Source organism: Gallinula chloropus, assembly GCF_964237585.1.
Source record: "Gallinula chloropus genome assembly, chromosome: 8".
Lineage (NCBI taxonomy): Eukaryota > Metazoa > Chordata > Aves > Gruiformes > Rallidae > Gallinula > Gallinula chloropus.
In genome coordinates, this window is record NC_140093.1 from 5,277,743 (window position 1) to 5,283,742 (window position 6,000).

The window sequence follows — 6,000 nt, forward strand, 5'->3', positions numbered from 1 at the left end:
TAAACAAGAATCTATTTCTGGTTTGGATTCACAAGGACTTGAGAATTAATATTCCCCAGCACTTCTAAGGTCCCTGGGATCTCAGTACAGAACCCACCCACTAAGTCCCTATTGTTAGGGGGTTTTGCTTATTGTTCTCTACAAGCCAGTCACCCACAGTTCACTTACTTCATTTGGGTGATATGTTTGAAGGGAATTTTCATAGGCTGAATTTGTAGGACACGTTCCCCAGCGTTTATTATTCAGCACAGCTTTCTCCTTTAGTTCTCCCAGCACTTCACCAATTTGAAACAGGCTGGTGGGTGTAGCTGCTATTGCTTTTCTCCTGCTGTGTGAGCATGCCTGGCCTAGTAATTGTTCTATTTGAATTGGCATCAAGTATGGTCATGCATTTTGCATATCATATTAGATCTCTGGTAATCAAGTTCATCCTGTTGTTATTAAATTGTGTAGAAGTCAGGGGGTTGATCTGTGCAACTCTAAATTCTGTCAGGTGAAATCAATTCCTCCTCTTGTCCAGAACCAGGCCTGAGAACTTTTACCAGATACTAGACATGTTCTCTGTTGATCTATTTCATATTTAGAAAAGTACCCTTTTCAGCTACTTTTTTCCTTGTAGTGGTATTTATGTGAACTGTGTGCATAGACTTTTTATTGTGGCTATGTAAAAAATCTGTCTACCTTTCAAAAGTGTCACAAAACAGATTTCCAGCATGTATTTAGATGCAGAAGGGAGTTGAGACAGCTCAGTCCATCTTCTCAGTGACGCTGTTTCCTTTTTTTTTTATGGCATAGCCAAAGAAAGAAATTAAAGTTCTTCCAGACATTCTCTTCCCTCCTTTCTGAACATAGTACCGTGAATCCAAAATTGACTCCTTGTTTAGGCTGGGGGTGGTTCTTGTTTTTTGTTCATGCCAGGAAAATCTTGGGTCTTCTATCAGTTCACATGTAGCCTCTATATGTGCTAGCCAGCTTAGCTCAGGATGAGAAGTTTTTCCATATTGCACAGCAAAAGCTCAAAATTAATTTAGACATCTTATGAAATTGTAAGGGGGGGGGGGGAGGGAGCAAATTCCACATTTGCATAAGAGCTGGACACTGGAGTTTGTTTCCAGGGCCACTGTTCCCTTCTGCTCTGGTCATATTCCCAACTGCCTGCTGAGCTGTAAGGTTGAGAAGTACTTCAGAGCCCCTCTTTTACAACATAGATTGCTTTTAATTTGGTGATTTGTGGTGGTGCTATTTAAATAGGGATATTCTGACCTCTCTCTTTTGGGTCTTAGTTGTAAGTGGGATAAAAAAGTGCTGGAAAACACCATTTCCTTGACTGCCTCCCACTCTGTCCAGGCAAAAGGAAGTATTGCTGTAACTTTCTAACGCTGACTTCTTAGAGCCGTATGTCCTCTGTGCAGCTTTTCTCTGGCCAAAGCATTTCTGGTGTTCTCTGATGAAAAAATCTGCTGCCTGATGACAGATAGATCATTAATCCCCTTGCTGCTTTTTATTGTTTTGAAGCTGGGAGATGTAACTGCCTTTTTCAATAGATACTCTGTAGTTAACTCCCCTGACAAACACTTTATCTTTGCTCGGAGGTCTTCTCACAAGTTTTTTTGAGAAACCAGAACAGACTGATTGTTTTAATACATAGGACAAAGAATATAAAGTTCTCTTTTTAAAAAAGAATTCAACAATGTGATAACAATATTTGATAGTTGATTAAAATATGCAATTCAGAGACTCTTTTACTGAGACAATCTCATGGTGTGCAGTGTATCTGATCTGATCTCAGCAGTCACTTCTGGGTTTGGCATCTACAAATCCAGTCTTAGCTTTGTATCCTGTCAGAGGGGTGCTTATTTTCCTGAGTCCCCAGCTCATTTCTGGTGAGAGTTGCGAGTCGGTGCAGCACTTGGGCTTCCATGAGTGCAGGAGTTTTGTCAGGGCAGGCCTTTCACTCTGGTTTGGAACAGCACAAAGCAAGTAGAGATGATCTGGGATTAGCACTAAATATTCATGCTGATTTTGAGCCAAACAGCTAATGTAGAAATACTGGTTCAGCTCTGCACACGTTCCAGTTTAATTTGGGTTTAGTGAGGATGCTGCTGTAACTGCTTTTCTAGGAACAAGAATTTACCTCTCACACACCTGAGTTACCCCTCTGACTTAACAAATCAACTGATATTGATGGCCTTGAGCTGTTTCAGGAGTACAGACTGATGACGGAACTGGTCTTTATTAACTACTTCTGATTAACAAAAATGCCCAGAAGGTTACTATTTGTCTGAACATGAAAAAAATTAGTAATAGGGGACTGTTTTCTTATGGTTCAGAGTCCTTTTGCAACTGGATTTGGCCTCAGAATCTATTCTCTAATTGTATTGTGGGGGCTTCTTGAGAAACTGCCTGGATCATTTTTGCTTTCTGCTGCATCTCTCAGAAAAGGTCTAACTTCACAGTCCTGTGTTGTTAGGATTTTTAGAATGACTGTGTCAGAACTAATTCCAAAAGGAGGCAATGACCAGTATTTGGGAGTGCTATCAGTGTTGTAAGCATATAGATTATTGTCCTAGCATAGTCTCAGAGCAGTTTGTCTTGGGGACCTCCAACGACAGCAGTGACACCTTTGCATTTCATAGTTGTGGAGAGATTTTTCCTCCACTGATGTGTCCAGTGCACATCACTCTCTTTCTTTGCAACACATCATCCAGCTGAAGCCTATAATGCTTGTGTTGGAATAGCTGGTGAACACTCAATCTCCAGCCACGCCTGTGATTCCTGACTTTTCAGGTGTTGCTCATTCTACCTCAGCTGTTCCTTTTCCAGGCTGAGGACTGTTTATTTGCTGCTTTTACAGAAGTTGCTTCATACATTCAGTCAGTGCTGTTCTTTTTGTACCTCTGTGTGTGTGTATGTATGTGTGCACATAGACAGCATATAACCCATACATGCATATCTCATGTTCAAGAGCAGGGCACAAAGTGTGATAGAAGACTAGAACAGCACATAGTATTAGAGATGTACATTTAACTGGAGAGGTATTCTGTGGCTTGGTGTGCTTTCTGTCCTGTTCTCTTTTGGAATTATCACTGATACTCAGTTTGCTTTTTGGCTGCTATTGAAAACTGAGCAGATGTTTTTACAGAGGTATTGTGAACTCATTCCTTTTAGTAACAGAGTTCAGGTGTCCAATGTGTATGTATTCTGGGGATTGCTTTACTAAATCCCTTTTCCAGATCTGTCACTGTTTTGATGGACAGAATAGATCCCAGCTCAAGGAATAGAAGATATCCTAGCCCAAGAGACCTGTGGGACTTGCTGGTGAAGTTATTTCACTGTGAAAATTCACTTATTTCCTAAAAAAAAAACCCTTCATTTGTGGCAGGACCTTCTTTTTCATCCAATGAAAAGCTTCAAGAGCTTCTGGTAAGGGATGTTCTCAAGGGCCTCTTGAGATCCTAGTATGAACTGAACCTCCCTTGTGTGTTTGACTTCATTAGATAATGCCACTAGATCTGCATGGCATGAATTTCTGGACAAAACCTGTGTCGGCTCCTCCCCAGTATATCCTGTTTACATATTCACTAATCATGGGTGTGGGGTTTTGGTCTAGGCTTTTTAGGGTTGTGTGTTTTGGGGTTTGGTGGTTTTTATGCTATTTTGCCTTGTAATTCATACTGGATTACAGGTTTATAGTTTTCTTAAATACTTTAATGCCAGCCTTCAGAACTGGCATTGCAATAGCCACCTGCCATATGAGTTTTTAGCAAGAGGCTTGATATTTAAGCTAGTTCATCTCTCAAATTTTTGGTAATACTGAGGTGAAAACAATTTGGTCCTGGAGACTTGTTAGTGTTGATGATGTGTTCTGTAACCTAATCTCCTACTCTTCAGGGTGAAACAGTCCCTCCAGTGTATCTTTCCATCAAATAACAAACAGGGGTTTAGCACACACATCCTCTCAAGTTGCTTTGTACTGAGTGCAGATGTAAAACAAAACAAAAAAAAAAAAGATTTTTTTCTGCAATGGTTCTATAGTCTCTAAGAAATCCCTTTTAGTCTTGATTTGTCTCATTGCAGATTCCCTGGCATGCTTCCATTTCCTCATGTGTTTGAAAGAGAATTTACTAGTTTTCATACATCTAGCAATGTATGTTGTTCCTAAAAGTTGTTCCTAAAAGTATTTTTTTTTGCCTCTTCACTCTTCTTTTTTTTTTTATTTCACATGCAACCTGGTCATGCTGGTTGTTTTTCCCTAGGCTCCTCTGTTGGGCAGAACTTCAACTATTTGAAGAATGCCTTTTTGCTTCTAGTAACCCCCACTGCTATGCTGTTGGGGCATGCTGACTTTCCCTTCCAGGATGGGGTCTTTTTGAAACTTCTCTCTTCCCAGGAGACAGATTCCTAAACTCCTCACATGTGACCCGTGTTGAGGAGGGGTAGTTGTAATTTCCAAAGTTTGAGTTGCTCTCTACATTTATTCATAATGAAGAAGCTATTGAAGCCAGCCTGATGACACTGAACCAGCCTGATGACACTGAACCAACCTGCCGCATACAAGTATTTCCCGCTGTGGGACAGTGGAGGCTTTTGCTTCAGACCTGTTCTGCTGCTGTTTCCTACCTGGGCTATTTTGTGATCTGGGAGAATCTAGGCTTCCAGGCTGTTGACTGAACATGACTGGGGAGTGTCAAGAGCCTCTTGAGCTGCTGCAGAGGAGCAGCTATCTAACAGATAGGCAGGAATGCAGCTACTCTGCCTGGAGAGAGGGGGCTGGAAACTTTACAGGCAGAAACAGTCTCATGGTAGGTAGGGTGTGGGCTGAGGTACTCGATGCCTTGTATTCGCGAACAAGATCTCCTGAGGCCTTTGTGCCTGGAGGTGGGGTTCAAAGAGAGGGGCTACCGGTAGAGCAGGATGTCTGAGTCAGCAGGTATTGAGAAAACCAGACACATGCGGTCTGAGGGACCAGACAGGATGACCCGGGTGTGCTGAGAGCTGGGAGGTGTCATAGCGAGGCCACTGTCATCGTGGAAAATCATGGAGATTGGGGAAAATGCCTGATGACTGAGATTACACCCATCTACAAAAAAAAGCAGGGAGGAAGATCTGGGAGTCTGCAAGGCAGTCAGCCTCAGCTTTGTCTCCAAGGAAAACTGTGGACCAAGTCTTCCTAGATGCCTTTTTTGAGCATGTGAAGGGGACGGTGGTTGGGGAATAGCCAGCATAGATTAACCAAGGGTAAATGATGTGTGACCAGACCTCTCCTTGTCTTCTAGCTCTGTTGATGAGGGAAGAGCAGTTGATGTCACCTACGACTTGGGCAAGGCTTTTGACGTGGTCTCTTACCATACAGTTGTATCTGGGTTGGGACATTGTGGTGAGAAGGGATCACAGGAGCAGAGTGTGAGGGATTGTCCTTTGTAGCATGGAGATGGCTTTGGGTATGCCCCTAATTGCTCCTTTCTGGTACTGGAGAGCCTGTCTGTCTCCTCACTAACCTCTCTTTATTGATGTGCATAGTCAGAGGACAAGAGACAGCTGTCCTGAAGTGAAGAAACAGGGCAGATTGATACTTTTACAGAAGGGGTGGGAGGGGAATGAGTTTCCCAGTGAAGGACTGACACAGGGACTGGGAAAGGTATGTCAGTCTGTCCATGCAGACTTCCATGCTCAGCTGAAAAAGCCCTGGGGAACCTGTTATGACTTTGGCATCAACTGTTCTGAGTAGGAAGCTGGACTAGAGCCTGTGCCGTTCCAGAATGAATTACTGTGTGACAGCTTGTGTATGCTATGTAATCCAAGAATTTCCATTCTTGGAGATCCTTCTCCAGACCTACCCTTGTGATATCTACGGGAGGCAGGCTCATCTCCTTCTTTGTGCTTAGACCACGGGCACACGAGGCATGTTCACCTGGCACTGCCTGGCCATCTCTTGGTGGCCAGCCTCTGAGGCGGGCGACTGGGGCTTACACACTGCCTGGCATTCAGACGGCTGCGTTT